Source organism: Dipodomys ordii, unplaced genomic scaffold, assembly GCF_000151885.1.
Source record: "Dipodomys ordii isolate 6190 unplaced genomic scaffold, Dord_2.0 Scaffold41, whole genome shotgun sequence".
Lineage (NCBI taxonomy): Eukaryota > Metazoa > Chordata > Mammalia > Rodentia > Heteromyidae > Dipodomys > Dipodomys ordii.
The window spans coordinates 9,698,776-9,723,824 of NW_012267257.1; positions in this window are offsets into that span (position 1 = coordinate 9,698,776).

Genomic DNA, 25,049 nt, shown 5'->3' on the forward strand with positions numbered 1-25,049 from the left:
CTTCTCTCCTGAATCAAGCCAAATAGCTTTTTTCTGATTTCCCCAGGAACCAGCTCTCCGTGATGCTTTATGAACACATTAACTTTGCTATACCAACACTCCTTACATTTACCCTACACATGATAAGTATCCACTTCCAGCCTGGAAATACACCTATGATTACATCTTTACCCTCATCATTCTAATCCCAGCACTTTTACAGTACGATAATGTATGGTACACAGGATGAAGGAATGAATACCTGGAGGAGAGGATGACCCAAAGTTGAAGTAGTCCTAATCATTAACATTTGATAATAATATTTTGTCTTTTTCAGATTCACCAGTCCTTCCTAGTTTAAAAAAAAAATGGAGCCGTGGCTTCCCTGGACCCAGAGAAGGAAAATAATAACAGAAATTTCCATGTTAAATTTCTACCGTTGGACATCATCTTTGCTGGGAAGAGAAAAGTGACACACTTGATGAAAATTCTACCAACCTCTGCGATCTTCTCTCTCATAGGTCTACAATGCCTGTTTTTCTCCTCTTAAACTCCTATAATGTTCCCATTTTTTATTCTCTCATGAAAATCAGCAGTAAAATATGCCAGGACTGCTTTTTCCCACAGGCAATGCCAATCTCTTGCTAATAAAACAAAATTAAATTAAAAACAGAACGTTGGTTTAAAAGACTTTAAAGTAATTGCCAGACTGCTTTGTATGATTAATATATTCTGCCAGTTCAATTCCCAAGCCTATGCCATGCAATTTAGCTCTTATTTACATAGTTGTTTCATTTGGTTGTTCATTTACATGTAGATGCATGCATTTGGCAGGTTCTGGCCATGCACAGCACTCTGCCCTCATTAGGTTCAGCTGTCCCACTTAACTCTACATGTCTTGAAAAAAAGTGTGCTGTTTTGGAGCCAAGCATTGTTAGTCTAAATCAATTGCCTCTATTTTACAAATAAAACCCACCCGGCAATTTTGTACCTTCAAATTTAATACCTAGCCACATGAATTGTATAAGGTAAGGCTATTCAAACAAGGAGCTGATTAAAACTGGCTGTACTGTCTTATTCATTAGATGTCACAATCTTCAGGACTTGAGGAATTTTGAAAAAGTCTGAGAACTCTAAAAAAAGGAGGGGGAATAAAGAAAGAAAATCATACAGAGAGATACTAAAGGTATAAATAAAAGAAATAAAAGAGAAGATGGAAGAGATAAAAAAGGGTAGGGATAGAGAGAGAGGAAAAGAAAGAATGAATGAATAATGAAAAAGACTCATAAAACAAAAAGGAATATACTAAACCAAATATATATATATATATGCATATGCATACAATAAATGCCAACAACATGTACCATGTCATCATTCACTGTTATTCTTACAATGTATTTTATGCATCTATAAATCTTGTTAGTTTTTTTTTTAGTTCACAGAAATTCTCAAGAATGCATATGGTGACTGAGTTATCACAGTATATAAAATACTCAGGCAACAAATTTCAAGAGCAAAATCTAAAAAAATAATTTTCAAGTTTTTAAAAAACAGAAAGATGATCAGACATGAGATCGTTTTAATACATATGTGTTATGTGATATGAAAAAGGTCTTTTTAAAAAAATGGAAATGTCAAGACTTTCTGGTTATTAAATTTGCCCAGAGAGCTGAACCGAAGTCTTATCCTGTACCACCAAAATACTGAATGAATTAGAAACCAGATTTTGTAAATGCATATAAATGTGAACTCTGGTATTAATCCACTATTAAGAGAATTTTTATATAGTAGCCGCAGGATCAAAGGAGAGTTAATAAGGTAACTACTGGGGATTGCTTTTACTCCTATGAATGAGACAGGTCAAAGCAGGAAAGGCAGAATTTGGAGCAACCCTCTAGGAGCAGCTTAGTGGCTTATTAGACTGCTTTCCACTGGTCATGATGGGCATATTCCAGGCATTTTACTTATTTGGAGGGGGTGTATAGGCTGAGGATTGAACCCAGAACCTCCTACTTGCTAGGAAAGCATTCTAATGCTAAGCTGTACACCTACACACCCACTCCGAGCTCATTGCTTGTAAAATCCTCCCACTCCTTAGCAAAGGTGATGTATCTGGTAAAGCATTTTTCCAGCAGGGTGCGCCATTGACATGCTAGAAATGATACCTCTGTGGTGTATTATAATGCAGAAAAGTCCCTAAGTCGAAGGGAGGATCACAAGAAATTGAAAAGGATATAGTTTTCCTGGATACAAGGCCTCCCATGCCCCATCTGGGTTGTTGTCTGGAGAAAGATGTTGTCTAATCTAGGCAGATGGGACCCCGGAAACTCATACCACACCATCTGAACCATTACACTGAATCATTACCACTAGGGGTCATTATTAAATGACCTAGAGAAGCTAAAAAAGTATTCCTATTTCCTAAGGCTTAAAGGGTTAAGGAAATGTCAGAGCCTTACTTGTCCTCCTTTTATCTCTTCTCTCCTTTTTACTCAAGATTCAGGTTGTTCATTCATGTTATTATGGATGGTGGACATATGCCTGCTGACTAACCAATGTTCCAGGTGGCAGACAAAGGCCTTTGACTACAATGGTACTGAACAAAAGCATCTTCTTAGCTAGTCCCCAGCAATTACATATGAAAAACAGGCAAATTATCTCAGTCTAGTTTTTCATAAATTAAAATATTTTCATATATGCACATGATTTTACAGAGCAAATATCTCTGGGCTTCCCTACACCCCAGCCTTATTTTCATTAACTGTCACCCTGCTAAGTGTAGCAGAATGGAACATGAGATAGGAGTTGTATGGCTATTTAGCAAAGACAAGTTACTAAATCTATAAGCCCTAACCGTACAGGGGGTTAACAGTGTTTCTCATAGAATTGGTGTGTTGGTTGACTGAGATCGTTGATGTCAACTTTGTGCCTCTAAGAGAAAAGAAATATACGGCAAGTTATTATTGCCATTATGCATGGCTGTGGGTCAAAATACTAATTCTAACACCTGTTAACATCTGATAGCCAAGGCAGTTCAGCCTGAAAGTTGTCAAGAGTGATATATAGCAGAGTATTTTAGCACTTTCCTCTAAAGTATTGGTGGGTTCGGTGATTTGTTTTTTTGCTTGTTTGCCTGTCTGAAGAAGTGTCTTAATGTATTCTTACTGCTGTAACAAATTACGCTGAATTGGGGGTCTTATAAACAATAAAAATTGCTTCTTGCTGTTCTAGAGATTGTACTACTGAGTCCAAGATCAAGATGCTAGCAGTCCTAATGCTGCTAAGGGCTCTTTGGTTCACAGATAGCATGTTCCTACTGTGTCCTCGCAGGGTAGCAGGGGTAAAGAAGTTCCTTTGTGCCCCTGTTCTAAAGACACTATTTCCATTCACAAGGGCTCCATTCTCATGCCCTACTCACATACCAAAGGCTCTACCTCTTAATACCACCATATTTGGGATGAGATCTCAGTGTATGAATTTGGGGAGGAAACAAAGCCATGGCATATTGTGGCAGTTTAACATAAAATGTAAGACTTTGATGGAGGGTGGTGGTACACGTCTGTAATTGCAGACTTCAGGAGGCTGCAGAAGGAAGATCACAACTTTGAGGACAGCCTGGCATATGTATAATGAGACTCTATCTCAAAAAAAATTGTATGCCCAACACCAGGAGTATAAACACATTTTATGTCTAGTATTGGAAATATAAATACAGTACTATTTCAAGCATTTCTTCAGTGTGTAGCTCACTGGCATTCAGGACCTTTTCATTGTCGTGCAACCTCTCAAACTGAAACTCTACATCTATGAAGGAGAAACTCCTCGTTGTCCACCCTTCCAATCCCAGGTACCACTATGTACCACTACTCGAATGTGTATAGATAAATTCTGTGAATTTATCTATTGGAGGTGTCTCACGTAAGTGACAGCACAGAATATTTGCATGATTTGACCTATTCCATTGAGCATAATGTATCAAAGATCATCTATGCTAGGCCATATGTCAGATTGTAGTTACTTTTTGAGGCCAAATAGTGATCGGTCACAGTTTTGTTTTTCCACTCATCTGTGATAGACACTTGGGTCGCCTTTTCCTTTCTGAATAATGCTGCTATGACATTGGGTGTGTATTATCTCTTTGACTACCTGCTTTTGTTTCCATTTGATATATCCAGAAGTGAAGTTGTTGGCTAATTTGTTAACCTACGTTCAGTTTGTTGAGGCGTGCCATACTTTTTGCAGCAGTAATTGTACCATTGTATGTTCTTGTTAGCAATATCCCAGGGTTCCAATTTCTTCAAATCCTAGTCAGTAGTTGCAATTTTCTGTTTTAAGTTTTTTTTAATTAATGGTTGTGGAGTGGTATCTTAATATGGTATTAATTTGAATTTCCCAAATTATCAGGGATATTGAGGAACTTTTCATTTAGTTATTGTCAATTTATATACTTCTTTGGGAAAATATACATATTCAAGTCTCTTCCTTGTTTTAAACTAGATAATTTGTTATGTTGATGTTCAGTTATAGAAGTTCTTCTATATTCTGGATATTAATCCCTTATCATATAGATCATGTTATATATATATATATATATATATATATATATATATCTTCTCCTATTTTAATAGTGTCACTTGATGCATAAACATATTTTAATATGATGCAGTCTAATTTAACTATTTTCTATGTATTGCCTAAGATAAATCATTAGACCCAAGGTTTTCTTCTAAGGGCTTTATGGCTTTATTGTCTTATTTTTAGATCTTTGAGCTATTTTGATTTTTTTTTATAGGCGCAGCAAAAGATTCTACGTCATTCTTTTGTATGTGGATATCTAATCGTTCTGGCACCTTTCATCAATTAGTGATTTTTTAAAGTCATGAGATAGCTTGACAAAGTCAATCAACTTGTAATGGACTAGAGAAAATAGACTTGGAATGACACTAAATCATTTAACAAATTATGTTTTAAATTTTTTAATTAAAGGTCACACAAATGAACATATCTTCACCTACACTTAATTGACATTGAGACAGGACAAAGGAGACATTGACTTTAATTTCATTATCTTCTCTGAATCTGTGAAATCTCAAGGCACCTCTGGTTATTGTCCAGCCTCTCTGTGCTAAACTTCCCATTACCAGGAAAATAGGAAGAAAGGAAACTGAGCAGGAATAAAGAAAGGGATGGAAAAAAGAAAAGGATAAGGGGATAAGGAGAATATGAAAGAGAAAGATCCACCTTTCGTGTGGGTCTTTTTTTCTTCTATTCATTAAGGGACAAATTAGTATCAATAAATTGTAATAATCAATCTTAATAATTTAACTACCAATTATTTCTTAGAGACCTAACAGTACAAAAGGGTTGCATTTAGCTTCTGTTTTTTAGGGGAAAAAATACGTAAAATTGAAAAAGTAAATAGCTGAGGAGAAAATAAGACCCAAAGACTCACAAAGCTTTGCATTCCCAAAGAACCAAAGAGTGAGTAGAATACAGATTATGAATAAAACAGCAAAAGGAAACAAGCAAAGTAACACAGACATGGAATTCTTTTCTCGTCTGTGACCTTTGTCTCTGCTTTCTAAGGTGAGTGGATGTCGGATTGCTAAACGATTGTTTTTCCGTTGTCCTAGTTCAGGAGTTCTTTGAATGTTTTGTAAACATTTGTCTGGGTTTAAATTGTTCCCATCCTTTTTGAGTTTAAATACAATTTGCTCATCCTGTTTGAAATACAGGAGGGGAAGGAAAGGTAAGTTAATTTTTCACTTAAGTTAATTAGTAAGTTATGTCTTCCAGATTTTTGATGCTCTAAAAGATTTCTCAATAGCAAGTAACAGAATAGGAAGATTAGCTTTGTTTTTAGAACAAAAAGTGAAACAGAAAAGGCCAAGCCAAGAAAGTGCCTGATTATCTCCATACTGCATGCTTAACCATGCTCTTTCTTTCTGCTACTTCCATGTGGTTATTTCAAACCAACCAAGAGAAGCACTAGAATCTCCTTGTATTTCTACAAGTCCACTTGTAGACTGAATTTTTTTTGTTGACACTGTTCAAATGCATGTTGATAAAAAAAAATAACTAAATTTATAAAATGATGACTTCATCTGACAGTGTTCCCTAGTCAGAAAAACTGAAGGGGTCCTTTAGCAACAGTTCTGTTTTAATTTCATCATCAAAGAGCAAGGATATCTCACACATTTAGCAATGTTATGCCCAAGGTTTCTCTTGCAGGTCTCAAAAGTAATGGGCTTCAAGACAGGCTGAGTGATATAGTATAACTATGTAAACTACATATTTCTTTAATCACATTCTAACAAGAACCTATGCACAAAGAAGTTTTGTTTTGTTGAAGCTACTCTATGATATTAAGGTGAAGGAAGGTAGTATGAACATTAACCATTGCTGCAGGAAATACAAAACCAATCAGAGATACAAATACAATCAGAGAATCATAAAAGACAGATGCATTAGAAGACTTTTGTTTTATGGTAGTTTACAGAAATCCAGAAAAATGAGGAGCCAGCTAGAAGCAGAGACTTCTGGAAAGGAATGATCCCAAAATCTCTCAATTCTCCTAAATCCTATTTTCCGTCCATGTGTACGAGTGCTGGAAATATACAGAAGGTGCTCATTCCTTCTTCCCTCAGACTTAAGTCACTCAGGTTATAAAGATAAAATTGTGTAAGAATTAATAACTGTTTCTAGCCTTCTATGGTAATGATTCCAACCATGTACCTTTTGAAAGCTTAGTAGATAAAACACTGATGGGGTTTTTTGGTACTTTTTTATTGTAAAAATGCTGTACAGAGGGTTACAGTTACATGAGCGAGGTAATGAGTACATTTCCATTGAGCACTGTTGCCTCCTCCTTTGTTTTCCCCTACCATCCCTTCCCTCCCATCTCCACAACTACCCCACATACACACCGAAGCTGTAAAGTTCGTTTTCAACATAGTGTTTTGTACATCTCATTGTTACAATGGGCCAACCTGTATCCCTATTTAAGCATTTCGGCTTTTCCCTTCCCCTCCCCGAATTAGAGAAGTGTATATACAAGATGCAGGGCACAGACATCAAAAACATGAAAACAGGGCTTATACTGTGGGGGAGGAACATACAAAGAAACAAAAAAAATCACATGTTATATTATAAATGCATTAGAAACAATAACAAGAAAGAAAAAAGATATTTGTGTCCCTATCTTGGGGTTCATTTCACTTAACATCACCTTATCTGGTCATATGTACATGGCCTTTGGCCTTTTCTGCTTGTCCTACACATGTACTAGTTATTGCAAATAAGGGAAACCATGGGACCTATGTTTCTTTGGGCCTGGCTTACTTCACTTAACATAATTTTTTCCAAGTCTTTCCATTTCCTAACAAATGGGGCAATGTCATTCTTTCTGATGAAGGCATAGATTCATATATATATATATATATATATATATATATATATATATATATCACATTTTTCTTGATCCATTCGTCTACTGAGGGGCATCTGGGTTGGTTCCACACTTAGCTATGGTAAATAATGCTGCAATAAACATAGTTGTGCTGGTAGCTTTAGTAAGGCCTTGTTTGTGATCATTTAGGTAAATGCCCAAAAGTGGGATTGCTGGGTCATAGGGGAGCTTTATGTGGAGTCTTTTGAGGAACCTCCATACTGCTTTCCAAAGTGGCTGAACAAGTTTACACTCCCACCAACAATGCAGCAGGGTTTCTGACAGGATTTTTTAAAAGACCTGATCACTCGTGCTGCTTCAGCTTCGTTCGTGGTTACTTCTTTATAAATTCACTTAAATTATGTTGGTTTCCTGTTACCAACCAATGTGTCTAGACCTCACAGCTTCTACTCTGCCGGTATCCTGGGTGAGAGTATCCTGAGAGACAGACTCATTTCACCATCTCCTGAACGAAAAGACTTTTCTAGAATGCAAATATATGAAGGGAGAGTGTATGCCCCACTATTTGAAGAATTGGAACCACTTTGCATTTTCTGAGCTATGCTCCTCTCACTAACAGGAACGCACACAGCGCTGGCTTCATCTCCATACATGACATTGCCATGTGCCCATCATCTCTGTTCCACTTCCTGTTTCATCTTCCTGCTCTCGGAGTTATGTACTCAACTGACCTCACAGGAAATACACTCACATATGGATTAGTTGACATTATTTTGAAACAAAGCAATTATGTTCCAAGTATTAAATGTAAAAGTATATTGGTAAAAACTAAAAAAAAAAAAAAAAACTATACAAAAACCTATACTGGTTAACTTTTAGAGTTGGACTGTAGGCCTTGTCTTTCTTATTCTAGCCAAAGTGTGTTTGAGAGACAGCTGAATTTATTTCAGTAACAACTAAAAAAAGTATCTTAACCGTTTAGCAATGAACATATGTTCATATGGAATTCGAAGACTGAATGGAAATTCAGAGTACTCCTAGCTAAACTTATCTAGCTGATTATATTAACAAGTGCTTTGTAAAATTCTTATTAATGTGTTACCTTTGACTCAATGTTTGGTACAGAGAAAATAATCATAGGATCATTACAAATATATAATTTTGTAATACATGATGAAAATATATTGGTAACGTAGCTAACAATCAGGTGTTATGACTTTCTTTCTGCGAGGTTAGCCTGGTGATCTGTTGTCCATCTTGCTAATGTCACCTGCTTTTCATTTTAGGGCATAGGTTGTCAATCAAGCAGGCACATTCAAATCACCTACGGGGCATAGCTTAATTCCATGATCTAGGGGAAAGGATAGGAGCTGAGATAGTTTAAGAGCTTCTCAGGTGGCTTTAATGTGCAGCTGGATGAAGGACTGCACTTTCAACCTTAAATGGGAACTGTATTGTAATATTCTGCTCCAACAGATGATTTCTAGTGCAAGAATGACTCCTGGCTCCCTTTGAAGGCCATTGTCTGAAAATGTGTTATATCTAAAAGCGTGGCTTCCATACTTCTGATTTGCTTTGATCTTCCTTCCCTATGCATTCATTGTCTGTTATGAGCCAGAGAAGGTACGATTTCAGATTCCTGACTACCTAGCTAGATTCTGGTTCTGCCCCCAAGTACCATCTCTCTTTATAATACCTAAAGAGGGTTTTGTTTGTTCGGTTGTTGTCTTTTTTAATGTATGGTATGAAGTTATTTCTTTTTTTTCATTTTTCCCCCTTTGGTTTATCCCCTGTTGTCACTGCTTTTGGTTTTGGTGCCCTATATCTTGTATATACATTTGTCTGATTTGGGGAAGGAAGGGGAACAACAAAATGGTGAGACAAAGGACAAAGGGTGAACCAATGCAACAGCGATAGTCACAAGACATTCACGATGTTGGAAATGAACTTTACAATTACAGGGGGAGGGGCAAACCCTCTGACATCACCCTTACAATAAAATAAAATTTAATTTAATTTAAAACATACCTGAAAAGTTCAGGGCAACTCACAGGCTCTTTTTACCGCTAGAATTTGTTCCCTAGCTGGGATTTCTATCTTGTTCCAGCAATGGCACTGCCTATGTTTCTAATCCCAACTTGATTTGAAAATGTTTTCATCTTAAGGAATAAATACATCATTTGTAGATCTTTATTCTTTTTTTTGCGGGGGAGGGGTTGGTTGTGGGGCTTGAACTCTGGACCTGGGCACTGTCCCTGAGCTCTTCAGTTCAAGGTGAGCGCTCTATCACTTGAGCCACAGCACCACTTCCAACCTTTTTTCTTTTGCAAAAAAGGATTCTGAACCCAGTAGTCATTAGTAATAGCTCAGCAAAGTGAAAATATGTGGCAGCCATACATGGAGACACATTAAATTACTTAAAACCTGATCTAGAAAGCCAGGTACCAGTGGCTCACACCTGTAATCCTAGCTACTCAGGAGGCTGGGAACTGAGAATTGCAGTTCAAAGCCAGCCCAGGCAGGAAAGTTCATGAGACTCTTATTTCCAATTAACCACCACAAAGCCAGAAGTAGAGCTATGGCTCAAAGTGCTAGAGCACTGGCCTTGAGCAGAAAAGCTCAGAGACAACACCCATGCCCTGAGTTCAAGCCCCATCACCTACAAAAATAAATAATCAATCAATAAATAAATTAAAATTTAATTAAAAAGAACATGATCTAGAAACTTTTAACCACAAACTAAGGAATCCGGCTAGCTTCTTTTTCTTTACAGGGAAACACTAAACATAACCTTTGCCTTTGAAATTATTATCAGACTATGTATTCAAAACAAAGGAGCTAATTCTAATGTATCAGAATTGTGTACAGGTACTATAAATTATTGGAAAAGAGGACAACTCCCCCTAAGTGAGGAATGTGAAGTTTGGCAGTGTGAAAACTATCTCCAAATTAACATGCAGATTGACATGTAATCTAGTTTCTGAATGAAATAAATGGCATTCCACAATAAGCTTATGAATATTTATACCTTCTAAACATTATAATATAGGTTTTAGTATATTTAGACTTGTTGATTAAAATGATCATGGTCCATTTATTCTTATTTAAGATTGTAGTTATGTCCTATGAAGTTAAAATAGAAAATTTGAGAATCTGAGAAAAGTATATGCCACCTAAGGCCAAATAGAACATTAGTAATATTTTAGTATAGGTCCTAGATAGATAGATAAAAAATTTCCTATACATGCCCATAAACACACACACACAGACACATGCTCACACAAACTCACACATCTATCCCCAAATATAGCTTTTTTAAATAAAGCAGGTTAGTAAGTGTACACAGAATTTAATAGTTGGGCACTTTTATTGAAATGTGTTGTCAATCTTGCAGACTTTAACATTTCAGCTAGTTGTGTACTTGTGTTATTAAAACGAAATAACAAGATAAACCTGCCCAGTTACACAAATACTCTGAAGACTGAGATAGCATGCAAATGCATCCTAACATATCAATGTGTGAAGGCTGGCCAGACCACACAGCTCAGTAAAGGAAGTACACTCTTCAGAGCTAAGCTGCACATTCACTGCCCGAGTGACAGCATCTTCAGGGTCACTGTGTGCCAGGCACCTCAGCTCTTCTCAACAACAAGAACAAAAATGGTAAGTGATAGCTTTTCTAACTCACTTTGGTCTCCTGGAGAACTTGCTACGCTTCCTTATGCAGAGAAGAGGGGAAGAGAAAATGGGGCACTTCCTGGCCAAGTCTTCCAAGTCTTTGGAATTTTCACTTGTCTGCTTGTTTTTCTCCCGGCACAAAAAACTGCTGTATCATTATTATACCCGTTGAAAGGAGTTCCCTTTTCTATGTCTAGTTGTCAGAATAGAGGAAGAACAGTGTCTGACAGAAAGAAAAGTTGAATTGTCTGCCTCTTCAAAGTGCTGGGTGCCAGGCCAGTACATAGTCACGTTTGTAGGACGATCATTTTGAATCCCAGAAGAGGCCTTCTCTGGTGGTTAAGTGCCGTTCAGATAACACAGGAGATTTTTTTAGAAGAAACATTATTTTGCTTGAAAAAGGCATTTTATTGCTTTAATTATAAAAAGAGAACAGTGCCTGAATAGTCTCAATCTTAAGGATAGGTTCTATGTCCAAAGTCAGTTGAAAGTCATTTGAAACACAGTAAAATAGTGAGTAGAGGGCTGGGATATACCTCAGTGGCAAAGTTCTTGCCCAGCAAGTGTGACATCCTTTGTTTGATCTCCAGTAAGTATCAAAAACAAAAAGACAAAAAAAACGCAATTAAAATACTGAAAGGGTTACCAGATGCACCATAAAGCCTACTTTATCCTAAAAAGTAACTGAACTACATCACTTATTTTCATGCTCACATTCCCCCTATTTAGCTATATAAAATCGGCTCCCAGAATATATGTGTATTTATGCTCCTTGAGTCCAGAAGACAATCAATATCCATCCCATACAATTCTCATACTCCATCTCACCAGCCCCAAAGATTACAGATGTGTTGTCCATTCTCATATTGTAGAGAGGGTTATTTCCTTTGCTGGTGCTCAATAAGAAGACAAGAGTGAGAGGATGGAATAGGGAAGAAGAAGGGTTCATCTTTGTAGACTGGAATATCTTTGAGCCAGGCTAGGGAAAGTATAGAGGATATAATCTTGCCATGGGGAATAGATGGCAAAGGAAGAGAAATGGGGATAGAGTTGCAGAGTCTAGGAAGGGAAGTACACAGTGGTGCAGAAAATGGTGGCACACAATCGTCCCTGTGTCCACCCACAGAGGAAGCTACCACCAGTGGAGATGTGACTTATAATACCCTGTAGTATCTTCCACAGAATCTTTGGGTCTAGGATTCTTAGAAAACAAATTGACATCCTCCTCAAAACAATGGCATTGTGCTTTACAAAGAGCTACAGTACATGGATTTTTGAAAGGGAAACAAGAGCACACAATAAAAGAAAGTTTAACTGGGTAGTGAGATTTAGTCTAATAGATAAGTAATGCTTTTTCTTAAATAGTTACTGCTTTCTTGTTGTGAAAGTAACACATATTACTAAGAAAAAAATCTCCTTAGAAATATAGATATGCAGAAATGAATAAATGAACCTTTCTATAGTCCTACTACCTAATGAAAAATGATTAAGTTAATAGATTCTTTTAGAATTACATTGTGTGTGTGTATGTGTGTGTGTGTGTGTGTGTGTGTGTGTGTTAGTACTAGAGCATGAACTCAGTGCCTCCTTGGTCCTATTTGGCTCTTTTGCTCACAGTTAGCATTCTACCACTTGAGTCATGGCTTCGGTTTTGGCTTTGCTGGCTAACTAGTGTCACTTAAATTTGTCTGCCCAAACAGGCTTTTTTGAACTTCAATCCTCAGATCTTAGTCTTCTGAATAGCTACAATTACAAGCATGAGCCATTGCTGCCCAGCTTAGAATATATATTTTATAAACCTGAGTTTCTACGTTATTATAAGCCATTTCTTCTGATTTTTATTAAAATTTTTAAAATGAAATCTAACTTTGCATGTCATTTCATGATAAACCATCTTAAAATTATATTTTATATATTTAATTAAATATAATTATATTTTTATAAATTTTATAATTTATGCTAAATTTTCCATAGTGTTGACGATTTTATGGTAATAGATTTGGACATATCATTTTTTATTCTTTTTAAAGTAATATAAAGAATATTCTGCTATACAAGATTGTTACCAGTATTCTTTTATATGTATTGCCTGATCATTTTCCATTAATAGAACTATTATAAAAATGTCTGATTACAAACAAGGTTATATTAAAGCCACCAGCACAACCATGTTCATTGCAGTACTGCTCACCACTGCTAAGATATGGTTCAGCCCAGATGCCCCTCAGTGGACAAATAGATTAAGAAAATGTGGTGTATATACACAATGGAAATTTATTCATCTATTACAAAGAATGATATTATATCATTCATAAGGAAATGGAAAGACTTGGGAAAACTATATTATGTAAAATAATCTAGACTCAGAGAAATAGGTGCATGGTTTTCCTCATTTGTGGTAGATAGATTATATCTATAAATCTATAAGTAAACATATTGGGTAGTATGCTAAGACCCATAACAAACCATTTCTAGGTCTTAAACAAGTTACTTTCTTACAACACATGTGAAGTTTGCTTATTATCAGTGGCATGTAGATGTATGCCTATCTTTGAAGATGGTCAAGGTTATACTTTATTTATTTTTATTTATTTTTTTGGTGGGTCGTGGGGCTTAAATTCTGGGCCTGTGCACTGTCCATCAGCTTTTCAGCTCAAAGCTAGTGCTCTACCACTTGAGCCACAGCATCACTTCCAGCTTTTTCTGCTTATGTGGTGCTGAGGAATCGAACCCAGGGCCTCATGCATGCAAGGCAAGCACTCTACCACTGAGCCACCTTCCCACTTTAAAATGAAGTAGTTTCTTTTATTTTCTCTTTTCAACATTGGTTTGACATTCTACAACTGTTGAAAGACCCTGTTTATTCTCCTTAAATACATCGTAATACAATCTGGTTTCTTATACATTGATTTTCTATGTTAGTTGTATTCTTTCAGACATCACTTAAGCTCTGAGTTTGTGTCTTTAGCCAAGGATGCTGATGTTGATGATAATTGTTGTACATAGTGAGATACAAAACATCTAAGACAGGGCAAGGACACATCAGACACTTAAGGAATGTTGATCTCCTTCCTTCCAACCTCAAATGTATAGCTTCTTAAGGAGCCATAGAAACTTCCAGATAACACAAGAGGAGAATGATCCTGGCAGTCAGCACTGGTCCCTAAGAAAGACTATTCCCATTAAGACCCCTAACAACTCTGTAGACAATCACTGCTGTCTCCCATTTTGTATCTGACTACATAAGTCTCTGGTGTGACCTGCTCCCAGATACACAGCTACTAAATACTGGGACTGAAGTTTAAGCACAATTCTGACTGTCTCAAAATCTGTGCTTCCTTGCATTTTCTGCATAGTGGAAAGAGCAGTTAGGTGGAACATAACCATTTCTGGCTGAACTGGGTATCAGCTATCATGGCTGCTTCTGCCACGGCCACTGTGGGATTTTTCAGACTGCTCAGCCCACTAGAGTGTCAAAAATGCCTGGAATGGGCAAGCAAAAAGCTTCCTAGCTTTAGGTTTCCTCACCCAAGGACTCACAGAAGGGGTTAAATGGTTAATCCACTCCCTTCAACCTCATGTTCATTTGTTGTGTTACCATTGACTTCACTCCTTCACTAGTGCTGTGCTGATATATCTCTATGGCTTGTTCCTCAGGCCTCCTGCAAAAGTCTGGGTCTGTTATGCTGGGCAGCTGATCTCCTACTCACAACAGTCCTGGGTATTTAGCATATTCACTACTAAGCTAGCCTGGCTCCTGGCTCTGGACTCTATCTAGTTCAGTCTCTAAACCTCAGCATTTTTGTGTATTATGAAAAGTTTATCAACATTATGGGGCTCTACCAACTAGATATCAATAACACCTGCTCTTCCTCCATTGCTACAACACAGAGCAATGCTAGGCAATTTATAACACAGGGAGAAAGGCAAGATAATGAATGACTATCCCAATGTAATCTCAATAATAGGTCATTTACTCTATTTTCTTGCTATTATAAAAGGATAAGGCTTATGTTTATATGAGAATTTTGCTTCATAAATCCTACTTTCCACACGCTACCAAATGCTATATACTTTTTAGAACATTGATATAAATTAACTTATTCATAATTTTTTTCAGAATTTTACTATATGGTTTTTAACACAGGGGTTATATAAAATCAGAGTTCACAATCACTTATTCTGTGTTCAGATTTGAGCTCCAAAAACTGATAAGCTAATCCTGAATTTAATGTTTATGTAAATTTCTAGCAAAGATTAAAAGAAGTGGTGTTGATATAAACACCCTATGAATTTGGTCTATAACAGACACTGATATGAACAAATTTCAGAGAAATCTTGTAAAAACAGTTTGAGAAGACATTTGGGAGTCTGAGTACACATGAATACATTTTGATTTGTCAAAGTATGGACACAGTCCAAAAAACCCCTACTAGAAATGCTATCCTTACAACTTTGAAAAGAACTAGAATGGGTTTACTTTATCACAAGAGGACACTTAACCCAAAGAAACTAATTTTATCACGGGTGCCCACAATCAAATGAGACAGCATTTCAGAGTAGCAGAGCCAATGCTGAAACACATATACTGCTTCAATTAGTCACCATGGAGGTGAGGGAGGGTGATGTGGGGAAGTTTCCAAACTGTCGATTATCAAGCAGATAAAGAAAAGGGAAAATTGAGACTTCTGATTTCTAATCATTGTCCATCTGAGGAAGCTCCTAAGCATGTCTAGTGCAGATGGTTTTGTTTAAACCATCTGAGCAGGTATTGTTGAATTTGCCAAGCAGAACAAGGAGAAAGAAAGGGAGTTTCCAAAAAGTAGCACAAAGATGTATGTTTCATGGCTAGTTAGGGGTGATAAAAACAAATATTCCACACTTGAGTCTCCTACATGCCCATTTTTCTCACTATTCTAACTTCCTTTATGGGAAGTCCTTCTATTTAATTTATGTCACGCCTATCCCCAAATGGGTATTTTTAGGAACTGATACTAGGCCTATTCTGTTATCAGTGAGAAGCTGGCTTCTATTTTCTTTGGCTTTATTATAGACAGTGGTTAATGTATATATTGTGGGATAATGCCTTTTTGGGTTAAGAGACTGATAAAACTAGAATAACTATGAAAAATTATTTGGTCTTTGCATCTGTAATATTTTATGTTATTATTTTCATTATTATTTATATAATTTTGAAAAAAAATTTGGACAGCACTAGATCTATTTTTAATTGAGTGGCCATAAATACTGCACATACAAATACCTACAAAGAAAGGGTTCATTTGACAGTGTTCTGTGTTCATTATTCAGTGGAGAGCAAAGAAGAGATGCCAATTACAATTCAGGTCTCTTTGGAACTACAGGTTGAATGAGGGAACTTTGCCTCCTTGGTAAATTCTCAGCTTTCCCACCCTCTCTTGCTTCCTCAGAAGTAAGGCTGAGTCAGCGTCCGGTATCATCTCATTCAAGCATCCTACACAAGTCACTCTTTGTGTTCTCTGCTTAGTTCCTAAAAACATTGGAGTTGGTGACCCCAGAGTAATAGCTTACCTTTTTGACTTTAATCATCGAAGGTGAATGAAGTACACAGTTCTGAATCTAGAGCGTCAGAATAGGGCTTGGTGAACTTCTTCTTTGAGATAGGCAGCTAATTTGAAGCATGTTTAAAGTAGCAGGTGCTGCAGAAAATGAGATGTAAGGGTATATCAGCCTCACAGGAGGTACTGGGCTAGTCTTGAGTGTGTGGGTGTAGAGGAAATTCTAGGTTGATTAAAACTTGCCATCAATGGGATACTGAGGCCTATAGACAACTTTGAAATGCATCTCTTCCTTCAAAAAATAAAAGAGTTGAATGGATAAATGTATAGATGTGATAAAGTAAGTGTAGAAAATAATTGTAGGGTGTGGGTGTGAACATGTTGAAATTCACTTTCAACTTCAATTTCAACCTTTCCATGTGCTTGAAATTTCTCATAATAAAATGTGGGAGAGGGGAATACATCCAATAGATTTCACTGCCTGGACTGGCTTCAAACCGAGATCCTTAGACCACAACCTCCTGAGTAGCTAGGATTACAGGCATGAGCAACTGGCACCTAGCTCCTCATTCCGTTTTTTGCTTAGATTTTGTCATTACCATTTCTCCAATGCACATGATGACTCGTAGGCATTCCTCTCCGAGAGAACAGGGAAGGTTCTGGGTCTCCTCATACCCAGAACAATTTTATTTCATGGGTATAAAACTCTGTTTGGGATCTTGTACTCTGTGTGTGTGTTGGGGAGGGGGAGGGGTGCTTGTGCATCCTAGTACCAGGGCGTGAACACGGGGCCTCATATTCTTGTTTGGCTTTCTTGTTCACAACTGGCACTCTACCACTTGAACAATACCTCTGATCCAGTATTTTGCTGGCAATTGGAGATTGGGGGAGGGGGGGTCTCGGACTTTTCTGCCTGATGTTGCTTCAAACCTGGATCTTCCAGATCTTAGCTCTTGAGTAGCTTTATTATTTGCTCTGTAGACTGTTCTTCTTAATTGTAGAATCTATTTGGAATTTATTCAGAATAATGGGGAGAATTGTTCATCTAAAATAGTCTCTGCTTGCTTATTACCTTGCCACAATTTTGTTATTGCTCATATATGAAGTTCTTTTTAGTCGCCTATACTATATTTTTGCATTATTGTCATAACTTTTCAATCAATTTAATATGTTCTATTATCTAATAAGGTTTAACTTCCTTTTCCCTTCTATTATTACCCCCCTTCTTACAATATTTGTTGATGGCCTCTTCTATGCAAATTTTTCTAAGTACATTGTCCTTTTAAGTGTTTGAACAATTTTCTACTTGAAATTCTAGTCATAATTATCTCAGTATCAAAAAAAATGAGACCAGTGCAGGGTATCTAGCTTGATTTCTAGAAAATATTGCTGTATATAGAATTCAGATTATACCTTGTCCTTTAGAAATGTTTCCACCCTCAGGTAGCAGATATGTACACTCTCACAGGGACTTTTCAGATCAGGATTTGGTTATAGGGATGCTCAACAGATACAGAGCAGCCTCTCCAGAGAATAGAGCCACTGCTGGCAAACTGCTTCCCATTACAGTTGTCTATTCCTGTAATTTCTGGTGACTCTGTGGGTCTCTGGGATGAAAAAGCCATTGTTAGGGGTTTTTATTGTTTGTTTGTTTTTTTAATTATTATCTTTAAGTAGTTGAACAGAGGGGTTTCAAGTCAACATTTATAAGCACAACACATCTATTTATTTTAACTTTATTGTCAAGGACATGTACAGAGGAGTTACAGTTACATAGGTAAGATTGAGTACATTTCTTGTTGAACTTGTTACTCCTCCCTCATTGTGTTCTGTGTTTCCCTCCCTCCCATACCCACTCCCAAGTTGTACAGATAATTTTCAACATAGTGTCTTGTGAGTGTCACTGATGCATTGGTACCCTTTGTCCTTTGTCTCACCATTTTTTTTGTTCCGCTTTCCTTCCCTAATTCAGATAAACATATATTCAATACCCAGGGTATCAAAACCAAATACAGTGGCAACAGGAGGTAAACCATAGGCGGGGCGGGGAGGGGGGGGTCACACAAAAGAAAAGAGAAATAACAACAAAGAAAAACCTCTTATGTCCATGTCTTGGAGTTCATTTTGCTTAGCATCATCTTATATGGTCATGTGTTCATAGCTATTGAGCTATTCTGCTCATCTGCTAATATTGTCATAGAGGTATACTAATTATTACAAATAAGGGAAACCATGGGACCTATATTTGTTTGGGTCTGGCTTACTTTCACTTAATACGTTTTTTTTTCCAAGTCCTTCCATTTCCTAACATATGGGGTGGTGTCATTCTTTCTGATGGAAGCATAGAATTTATTTATATATATAAATATATATGTATATTTATAGATATGTATATATATATCACACTATTTTGATACATTCATCTACTGAGGGGCATCTGGGTTGGTTCCATATCTTAGCTATGGTACATAATGCTGCAGTAAACATAGTTGTGCTGGTAGCTTTAGTATGGCCTTGTTTGTGGTCATTTGGGTAGGTACAACACATCTTGATCAGTGTCACCATTCCATAGTTCTTCCACTAGCTGTTCCTACCCCACTCATCACCTCCGGTTCCCCAGTTCTATTTTGCATAAGTGCATTGAATACTGATTTGATTCACCCACCTCTTGCATTATTGTTATGATTGTTGTCCATGTCATTCCACTTTACTTTTCCATTCATGTGGTTGACAGAAGTTTAAACTGAAGTTTCCACAAACTGTGTGTCCCACACCATCATGCTCAAAATTAGGCAATTGTTTCAAGGTTAAATCATTCTTATTCTCTCAAACCCTCTTGAAAACCATTAACTTGGTTTTGTCAATTTTTCCAAGTTTTAAAACAGAATTGTAAACAACCCACCAACACTCAACATCTGTGTGAGATACATTCATGCAAAAGCATGCAAAATATGTTCCTGCTATAAACCTCTTCAAAAGTGGTTATAAATCATGTGAAATGCTTCCAAGAAGTGATGACTAATTCTTTGACCATTAAGTTGTGAAATGGAACACTTACAAAATAGCATAATTCTATCTTTTTCTTTTTCTTTTTTTGTGCCTGTGATAGGGCTTGATCTCAGAGCCTGAGTGCTGTCTCTGAGCTTCTTTTTGCTTTTCTATTTTTTTCAAGACTAGCATTCTACCACTGATGCACAACTCTACCTCCAGCTTTTTTGGTAGTTAACTGACTATATGAATTTCATGAGCTTTCCTGCCTCGGCTGTCTTAGGGCCACAATCCTGAGATCTTAGCATCCTAAGTAACTAGTTTCACAGGCATGAACCACCAGCACCAAACAGTGTGATTCTATCTTAAACCAGTTATTGCATACTTTATTTATTAGGGTAGCTTCAGAATAAAACATTTCAAGAACAGTTACTATAAAATAAGGCCCAATTTTTGTCTTCATTTAAAGCTATCTAGCCACTTTCCAATACTCACATCATAAAACTCACTTGTTTGTACCATCACGCCAGAGGTGACAAGACTAAATCTCCCATCATTCCATCCCCAAATAGAGCTTGAATATAATGTATAAGGTAAAATTCAAAAGATATTACTCATTTTTTTGTTTTCAAGTAATCCTAGTACCAAAAGAAATAAAATAAGAACCCAAATACTAATACTATTACTTATACTTAATTCTATTCCCCCCCAAAAAGGGTTTGGCAAAACCTACTTGGGCAAGTTCTAAAACCGGTCATGAAACCTAACAGAGTCATTTATTCTTCTTAATGGCATTTGAAAGTTTCCCTCGACTTCCACAATTCCTTTCCCATCCCCGCCTCCCCCCCCTACCCCCAGCTCGTCCATGCTTCTCTAACAACTCACATTGTCTTTGCAACCTGCCCCTTCTATTTGGCATGCTCAAGTCACATCTTTGCCTCCCTCCCCATCTGCCCACCTCCCTGGGTAGACTTTGTCTCCTTTGAAGCTTCAGCTGACAGGAATCTGCTGATGACACCTCAAATGTCACTTGACTCAAGGTGATAGTAACATTCCCGGTCTGCAAATCTCCTATATCCTATAATTTCCTGAGGACAGCCATCGTCTTCTGTCATTTCATATTTCCCCATTGCCACCATGCGCTGACACGCATTTTATAAACATATAACACTGCCTATTCTCCCACCCTGCCCTGCAGACTACAGCAGAATTCCAGTGGACTAAACTACAGAAGTGTTTCACCTCACACTCCCTAAATCCATCCTCACTGTGCTACTAGAATGCACTTTCTAAGCATGCCTCTAATTATATAACTTTTGGGCTTGAACTCACATATGGTTCCTATCAGCTGAGCATAGTGGTCAACAGACTGTGGCCTGTAGGCCAAACCAAGCCCACTGTCAGATTTTTTACAATAGAAGTATGATTGGAACACAGCCATGCACATTCATTTATATTTTGTTGATGGCTAGGCTCATGCCACAATAGTAAAGTTGTGTTGTTTTGGCAAAAACCATATGGTCCCTGACAGCCAAAAATTTTACTATATAGCCCTTCACAGAAAAAAATATTAATCTTCACCCTGCTTTCAAGTAATCCGAATGCCAAAATATAAAAGCATGAAAAATCATATTTCTTTTAGCACTTGGTACTATTCCCAAAAAGAAGGTCTAGTACATAAGGTCTGAACCCATGACATGAAAAGTAAAGTCTCCATGCTTGGAAAAAATGTCTATCCCTCGCCTTGGCTCTTTCCACCCCCCACCCCTTGGCCGTTGTACTCCAACAGTGCTGGCTACTTGCACACTGGTAGTACTTCGTGGTAGGGATTTCTGTGCTGACAAGCCATGTGTCTGCGCTGTCCAATGCTTTCACCACAAGGCAGCATGGCTGTTGAGTCCTTGATATATGACTTGCACAACTAAAGTACTAGAGTTTTTTTTAATCTCATTAAATTTTAGTTAACAAATTTAAGCTTAAATTGCCAAATGGAGTCAGTGACTACCAAACTGGACAGTGTTACATCAGACTTGGTCCTCAACAGTACCTTTGTTCCTAAACAGAGAAATATTCAAAGATGTTGCCTTATGCATCTGGTAGATGCTTCTTTTCAACTGTTAAGGATTATAGTTGGTGCATTCTTGTTGTTGACAGACAGTATGTGTTTACAGGGGCTGGAACTCAGGGCCAGGGAGCACCTCCTTAACTTTTTCTCTCAAGGCAGGTGCTCTACCATTTTAGCCACAGTGCCACCACTTCTGGCTTTTTGGTGGTTAATTGGAGAGAAGCCTTACAGACTTTCCTGCCTGGGCTGGCTTCAAACCTCCATCCTCAGATCTCAGCCTCCTGAGTAGCTAGGATTACAAGCATAGAATCACTGGATCCCAGCTATTATTTTCTTTTGAAACCATGTTTATTCTTTGTTTAAGCACTGGCAAATGGAATCCACAGCTTCATACCTGCTAGGCAAATGCTCTATTTCAGATGTACAACCCTAGCCCAAAGATCACCTTTTCTAACGAAGTTTTACTAACTCCTCCTCATCTAAAACAACTAGTACCCATCTTTTGTGCTCTGGCTGTGCCACTGTAGTACCAGGAAATCTTATTTTACCAGGTCAAGCCTGGATCTGCCTCCCGTATCTAGAATATGCATCCTTGAAGGCAGAACTTTGGCTAGCTGGTCTCTAACTCATAAACTCCTAATCCAATACTATTTTTGTCAGAAGATTAATCAATATTGGTTTGGGTTGAATAGATGTATCGATGTCATATTCAAGCTTCTTTCCAACATGTAAGTCCAATATTTCAAATATAGCTCTTGACAAATGAGGAACTACAAACAAAAGAAAGAAAGAAGAAAGATAGAAAGAAAGAAAGAAGAAAGAAAGAAAGAAAGAAGAAAGATAGAAAGAAGAAAGAACGAAAGAAAGAAAGAAAGAAAGAAAGAAAGAAAGAAAGAAAGAAAGAAAGAAAGAAAGAAAGAAAGAAAGAAAGAAAGAAAGAAAGAAAGAAAGAAAAAAGAAAGAAAGAAAGAAAGAAAGAAAGAAAGAAAGAAAGAAAGAAAGAAAGAAAGAAAGAAAGAAAGAAAGAAAGAAAGAAAGAAAGAAAGATAGTGATCCTGGTACCACCACACATACACCTCCCATTCAGTCTTCACTTTGCTCTGGGAAAACTAGCTCGCTGCAATCTCCCAGGAATCTTGATTTTTGTTTACCTGTTTTATAGTTCACTTTCATGATAGCAAAAAGAAAGTCACATTCTTCTGGAGGTATTAGTGAGGAATTCATGATTGTTCTGCCAACCTACTTATTTGACCTCTGGACAGTCTGTTAATTCTGCCCTGTCTGAGAACACACCAGTTGTGTGTGTTGGATCTAAACCTTGAACTGCTGATCTAACTTGCTTTATATTTAGCTATAATTTTTAATATTATTTAAAGACAGACCTAAAACGCCCAGAAATGGCCATGTGGTCCTAACAACATACAATGTTCAGAGGCTGAAACCCTCTTGAAGATGAGCTAAGATACTGAGACCTGTTTGTTTTTAGAATATTCAACATCTAGTCCAATGAGCACAACTTCAAAGTCTGCCAAGAGTCTAAAACTGCACATGTTAATGGAATTCGGAGTATCAAAGTAAATCTTCTGTACACTTCCTTTTTGAAATGCCAACAAAAATGTTGACAATTTTTAGGAGCTCCTTTCATCCATGAAAATTTTAAATTAAGATAACTTTCTTTAAAATGGTTTAGACCTTCTCAGCACTGATAATTCTTTTTAATTATTGGGGTTCAAAATCAGATTGGGTTCATCCATCTCAAGTGCTCGTATTTTTCACACATAAATAGGATTATATATGTGTGTATTTATGTGTATATATAGGCACGCATAGGCATATATGTGAGGGATAGATAGATAGATAGTACATATGTTTGTAGAGGAAATATATGCTCGTGGCCTGGAATTCCCTGATCCTCCAGCTTCAATCTCCCAAGTGGTAAGATTACAGGCATGAGCCGTGATGCCTGGCTCAGGTGGTTTTTAATGAACAATGTCTTGTTTATGCACAGAATCTTCTCCCTGTAGCATCAGGGAATGTAGGGAAAGCATGAATAATGACTAGCCTCCATTTATTCATGGAATTTGCACATCACACCACGATGAGGCTTGCTCTGCCCACCTCACAGAATTTTGACTTGTGTTATGTAACATGTTTCAAGCTTCGGTTGCAAAAGCTTGTCAAACCTCAGTTTTAACATCAAGATGTTTATCCCTCTGAAATATGTTCTTGAGAGGCTCCAACTTCTTACTTGTAAAAGAAATTTTGCAGCTAAGTTTTGAACAATACTGGGCAACATTTTTTGATTTCTTCAGGGCTATTAGAGAAAGAAAAACCAAGTATGAGTGGGTATGGATGGAGGGGCTGATGGCTGGAGAGGAATAACACGTAGAGTTATTCCTTCCAGCCTGACACCCCAGCATCCAGTGAATAACCAGAACCTGGGGGAGAGGGTCCTTTAAATAAATCTCTTTGCTCAACCACAGGTTGGCTGTAACTCCCTCAGAGCTGCTGGATCAAACTCCCCAAGACCTCTAAACAGGAAAAACAGGCTCCTTGAGAAAACAAGGAAGTAAACCTAAAGCAAGAAAAGGAGTTATTTATTGCCAATGAGCAAACTTGCAAATATTCTTAAGTTCAGCACAAACTTTTCTAAAAGTATAGTATGGTGCCTGCATATACTCGATCCATGCACCACCAGCCTTCGGTGAGTGAAAGCTTGCTAAAATTAGCTCTAGCTATGTTTACTTCACTATCTAAATGGTGAGAGGTCACAGTTGATACATAAAGAAAATTGCCTTTAAATACTCTCTTAGGATTAAAAGTGTTCAATATGGAGAGAGTAGTGGTTTTTTATTTGTTTTTTACCACATAGGGTTTTAATTTGGAGACTCTTTACCACATAGGGTTTTAATTTGGAGACTCAGAGGAATGGCAAACCCAATTTGTTGCATTCTATTATTTTTTTCTTTATGAGTACCTAATGATCTTACAGTTAGAGCAAGCTTAAGGTAATGAAATATTCGAATCTATTCGTTTATTTTTGTTTGTTTGTTTTGAGACAAGGTATTGCTTATACTAGCCTGAAATTTTCAATCTTTCTACTTCAGCCTCCGGAGAACTGTTTCTTACAGGAGTGTGCCATCACACACATCTTTGAACTGTGTTTGTAAATAAGAATTAAAGATCTTATCCTATGTCAAATTATGTAGAGATGCATGTTGCATGCATAACCTGTATGTGATGCTGAATATACTATCAATCGTACTGAGAGATATAGATAAATAGATGAAAATAGTTTAAAATATTTCAAAACTTAGTATCTGAGAACTATAATGCATTAGACAAAAAATAAAGACCCGTTTGGTCAGTTATACATTTTTGGGTCATGCTAATA